Raw genomic sequence first — 6000 nt, 5'->3', positions numbered from 1 at the left:
TGAAACCGGGGCTGAACCCTAACTAGGCCATTAAGCCTGCGTGCTTTGGAGGTGAAAGTCTAGTACTCAGAAGCTGGCCATGGGGCTAGGGCATGCAAGCACACCATTGGTAAGTCCTAGCAATCTCTGGGCTATGGTTTTGTAAGATAAGGTCTTGGCCTCCAGGTGATTTGTGCTTTCAGAGAGCAGGAGAACAATCAACCTTTTCCCCACAGCAATCTTGTGACTTAGCGGCTAATGGGAAAAATGGCTAATAGCATGTTTTTCTGGGACTAACTAATTTTAAATATAGTAGAAAGAATGAGTATCAATTGATCAGTAGATTGGCAGATTCCAGGAAAGGATTAATTTGTCCTTATAATATACATATGAAGTGCTTATATGTTTATTGATTAACAGTGTGTATATGCAGAACTGGCTATTTAAGTGGGTCAGAAATAAAGAAGTTTGCTACATGCCACCAAAGCTTTAGCCCCCTTTGCCTCATCCTATTTCAATAAGCAGGTCTAATCTCCGCATTATCGTCCACCCAAATGGCCCTCACACAGCACGTTCCAGTTCTAAGTGGAAAGGCTTTCAGTTTTACTCCATTCGGTAAAATATTAGCTGTGGGTTTGTTATAGATGGCTTCGATCAATTTAAGAAAAGTGCCACCTATACCTGTACTCTTTAGTTTTCTAATTACAAAAAGATGCTGGATTTTATTGAATGCTTTTTCTGCATCTGTTGAGAGGATCCTATGATCTTTGTTTTTGCTTCTGTTGATGTGGTAGATTATGTTTATGGACTTGCGTATGTTAAGCCACCCTTACATACCTGGGATGAAACCTACTTGATCATGATGTATGACTTTTTTGATGAGAAACTGTAATCTATTGGCTAGGATTTTGTTGAGAATTTTTGTATCTACATTCATTAGTGAAATTGGTCTGAAGTTCTCCTTTTTATTTGAGTCTTTTCCTGGTTTTGGTATCAGGGTGATGTTTGCTTCGTAGAACTTATTGGGGAAGATTTTCTTCCTCCTCAATTTTTTGGAATAATTTCTGCAGTGTAGGAATAAGCTCTTCTTTGAAGATTTGATAGAATTCTGGTGTGAAGCCATCTGGACCAGGGCATTTTGGGGGATGGGGGGGGAGATTTTTTATTGTTTCTTTGATCTCAGTGCTTGAAATTGGTCTGTTTAGGAGATCTATTTCTTCCTGGCTATGTCTAGGGAGAGGGTATGGTTCCAAATATTGATCTATTTTCTTCACATTGTCAAATTTCTGGGCATAGAGTTTCTTGTAGTATTCAGAGATAATCTCTTGTATCTCTATGGCATCTGTTTTTATTTCCCCTTTACCATTTCTGATTGAGATTACTAGAGATTTTACTTTTCTGTTTCTAGTTAGTCTGGACAAAGGTTTATTTACTTTATTTATTTTTTCAAGAAACCAACTCTTCGTTTCATTGATGTTCTGAATGATTCTTTTGTTTTCAATTTCATTAATATCTGACTTAATTTTGGATATTTCTTTTTTATTTTTTTTCAGACAGAGTCTCACTGTGTCACCCTTGACAGACTGCCGTGGTGTCACAGCTCACAGCAACCTCAAACTCTTGGGCTTAAGCCATTCTCTTGCCTCAGCCTCCCAAGTAGCTGGGACTACAGGTGCCCACCACAATGCCCAGCTATTTTTTTTTTTTTACTGCAGTTGTCATTGTTGTTGTATTGCAGTTGTCACCCTCGGTGCATGTGGCCAGTGCCATAACCACTGTGCTGCAGGCACCAAGCCAAATTTTGGATATTTCTTTTCTTCTGCTGGGTTTAGGCTTAGATTGTTTTTCTTTTTCCATTTTCATAAGATGGTTTGTGAGTTTGTTGATGTGCTGTCTTTCTGTTTTTTGGAGATAGGCATCTAATGCGATAAATTTTCCTTTCAGGTCTGCTTTTGCTGTATCCCACAAGCTTTATTGTTGTTATGCTCAAGGAAGTTAATGATTGCCTTTTTTATCTCTTCTTGCACCCAACTGTCATTCAGCATAAGGTTGTTTAATTTCCCTGCCTTTGTATGGGGTTGAATGTTTTTTTTGTTTGTTTGTTTTGTTTTTTGAGACAGAGTTTCACTTTGCTGCCCTTGGTAGAGTGCCATGGTGTCACACAGCTCACAGCAACCTTCAGCTTTTGGGCTTAGACAATCTCTTGCCTCAGCCTCCGGAGTAGCTGGGACTACAGGTGCCCACCACAATGCCTGGCTATTGTTTGTTGCAGTTTGGCCAGGGCCAGGTTTGAACCCACCACCCTCCATATATTGGGCCGGCACCCTACTCACTGAGCCACAGGTGCCACCCAGGGTGGAATGTTTTTGTTGGAGTTGAGTTCTAACTGAACTTGTGGTCTTAGAAGATACCAGGTAAGATTTTAATTATTTTGATTATGTTGAGGTTTGTTTTGTGTCCTAGCATATGATCAATTTTAGAGAATGTTCCATGGGCTGATGAGAAGAACGTATATTCTTTAGCTTAGGGATGGATTGTTCTATGTACGTCTATCAAGCACAGTTGTTCTAGGGTCACATTTAAGTCTCTTGTATCTTTGTTTAGTTTCAGTTTAGAGGATCTCTCCAGCTCCGTAAGAGGAGTGTTAAAGTCCCCTGATATTATGGTATTATGAGATATCATATTGATCAGACTAATTAAGGTCTGTTTCAGGAATCTAAGGAACATTTAGCTTGGGTGCATAAATGTTTAGAATCAAAATGTCTTCCTGGTGCATTTTCCCTTGACCAATATGAAGTGATCATCATTGTCTTTTTTTTTTTTACTTTAGTTGCTGTAAATCCACTTGTATATGAAAATAAGATTGTAACTCCTCTTTTCTTCTAAACTCTGTTTGCCTGAAAAATTGTCTTCCTTCCCTTAACTCTGAGTTTTAATTTGTCCTTTGAGGTTGGGTGTGTTTCCTGCAGACAATAAATGGATGGCTTGTGTTTTTTTTTATCCAATCAGTCAGTCTATGCCTCATCAGTGGGGAATTCAAGCCGTTAACACTTATTGAGATAATTGATAAGTACGGTGGCATTTTAGTCATTTTGTGATAGTCCATTGTTTAATGTTATCTTTTGCATCATTGTGGAAGCTAGGTTTTGTCCTTTAGTTTCTGGGTGCTTACTTTGCTGGTGCTCCATTGTGATGGTTAGTGTGTAGAACAGGTCAACACATTTCCTATAGAGCTAGTTTTGTTGTGGCAAACTTTTTCAATGTTTGCATATCAGTAAAATATTTGATTTCTCCATCAATTTTGAAGCTTAGCTTAGCAGGATATAGAATTATGGGCTGAAAATTGTTTTATTTAAGTAGATTAAAGGTAGATGTCCATTTTCTTCTGGCTTGAAAAGTTTCATTTGAGAAGTCTGCAGTCACCCTGATGTATTTACCCAAATAGGTCAATTGGCGCTTCCTCCTTGCAGCCTGCAGAATCTTTTCTTTTGCTTGACTTTGGACAGGTTCATCACAATGTGTCTTAGAGAAGCTCAATTTGAGTTGAGATGACCTGGGGTCCAACATCCCCCTGAAAATAGTGTATCAGAATCTTCGCTGATATTTGAGAAATTTTCATTTATAATATTCTCCATTATGGCTTCCACTCCTCCTCCTCCATTCCTCAAACTCATATGTTTGAATGCTTCATGAAGTCCCATAATTTTGTCAGTGAACCTTCTGCTTTCTCTTTTTCTCTGACTCTTTAACTATCCAAGTTAACTCAAGAGCTTTGTTCTCTACCTCTGAGAGTCTTCTGCATGGTCTAATCTGTTACTTTCTACTGCATCTTTGACTTTCCTAATTACTGCTTCAATTCCTTTAGCTCTGCTATATCCTTTCTATATTCTTCATATTGTTCATCTCTTATTTGATTGTGTTTTTGGATTTCCTTTTGGTTATTTTCCACTTTCTCAGCAATTTCCTTCATTGTTTTTATCATCCATATTTTAAATTCCCCTTCTGTCATTTCTAACATTTCTTTATAGGTGGACTCCTCTGCAGCAGCTACCTCATGGTCTCTTGAGGGGGTTGCTCTGGTCTGGCTTTTCATGTTGCTAGGATTTTTCTGCCATGTCTTCCTCGGGAGTGTTTTCTTTTGTTTGTTTCCTTGCCCTAATTTTCCTTTCCTTCCCTTCTACTCTTTAATTTACTGAGCCTCTGACCTAAGGTGTTGATGTGTCCTTTTGGTACAGGACTGTAATGAAAGGGCATTTTATCTTATGATAAAATCTTGTCACAGATGCTCTTGTCTCCAAAGTAAATCTTCAGGTCTGTTTGTTGGATGTTGTATCCCAGCAGTATCTAAGATGAGATTTGGTGTTTGGCAGCCCCAGTCTCACGGTTCTAGTCCAGATGCCCTCATGAAGCTTCCTTGAGATCCATTCCAAGGGTGCCACTCAAACCTCTGGTCTCTTCCTCCCCCATTCCTTCCTTCAGTTCTTTCCTTCTTGGGATCATTTGACAATGATGATCCTAAGTCATGTAATAAACTTTTCCATAAAGTACACCAGACATTGTTCCAAGCACTTCAGAAACACTACCTCATTTACATTTAATCATAGCAACCTAACAGGTATGTGTTGCTATACTCTCATTTTACAGATGAGGAGGCTCAGAGTGTTTAGAGAACTTACTCAGAACTCCAACATAACTGACTTTCAATTTGAGAAGAAAAATCTGTGATAGGATTATAAAATCTACAGTTGGAGTTGAATAATTCCATGATACAATTCTCCAATAGCACATTTACCTGAGATTTCAAAGGCCAACATGAGTCACATTTTAGAGGCACCATACACAGTAACAGCCAGATTCATAACAGCCACCTGTTTCCAGCACATTTTCCTGAATCCTTGGCTTGCCCATCCAAAAGTATCCCCAAGAACACTTACCTTTCGTTTTCTCAGAGGTGTAGCTTTCCAAAGATGTTCCTAGAAATTCCACATTAAAGAACCATCTGTGGTAGAATGGAAATTGAAGAAAATGGAAAGAAGAGTAACAAAAACATTTTGAAAGGATAAAACAAAAGTTCTGCAGTCTATTTTTTTGTCAGTCTTTATAATGTCATTACCAGAGATCTGATTCAGATTGTCATGGATGGGAATACACTCATGGTCTAATCTTGTCTGCCAATGGAAATTGGTGTAAGGGATAATTTGTATGCAAGTTCCTAGTGGTAGTGACTGTGTTCTTGAATCAGCTTGACAGCTACATGCTGCCATCAAAAAGAACTGGAGGGGAGCTTGTTTCCCTATTGCAATGTGCAGTGACTGCCCTCACCCGGCATTTCCATGTGAGAATAAGCACCTTCTGTCTTAATTCTAGCACTCTGGGAGGCCAAGGCAGGTAGATTGTTTGGTCTCAGTAGTTGGAGATCAGCCTAAGCAAGAGTGAGACCCCCCTCTCTACTAATAAATACACGAAACTAGCCAGGTACCTATCGTCCCAGCTATTATAGAGACTAAAGCAAGAAGATCTCTTGAGCCCAAGAGTTTGAGGTTCCTATGAGCCATGATGATGCCACAGCACACAACCCAGGGTGACAGAACGGGACCGTCTCCAAGAAGAAAAAAAAAAGTAAGCAACCGAACAAAAACTCCCCTACACCTTCCTTTTAAGAGGAAATTTTTTGGCTTGGCACCCGTAACACAGTGGGTACAGTGCCAGCCACATACACCAAGGGTGGCAGGTTCGAACCCAGCCCAGGCCACCTAAACAACAATGACAACTGCAACAAAAAAAAAAAAGGAAATTTTTAGTGTTTCCTGTTATCCAAAGCTGAATGTACTGCCTGTGTTTATTTTCAAATATTATTATTATTATTATTGTTATTTTTTTTAGACAGAGTCTCAAGCTGTTGCCCTGGGTAGAGTGTCATGGCATCATAGCTCACAGTAACCTCCAACTCTTGGGCTCAAATAATCCTCTTGCCTTCGTTTTTCTATTTTTAGTAGAGATGGGGTCTTGCTTTTGCTCAGC

This window comes from Nycticebus coucang, chromosome 3, assembly GCF_027406575.1.
Source record: "Nycticebus coucang isolate mNycCou1 chromosome 3, mNycCou1.pri, whole genome shotgun sequence".
In the NCBI taxonomy this organism is placed as follows: domain Eukaryota; kingdom Metazoa; phylum Chordata; class Mammalia; order Primates; family Lorisidae; genus Nycticebus; species Nycticebus coucang.
Note: the sequence above shows the minus strand (reverse complement) of the source record.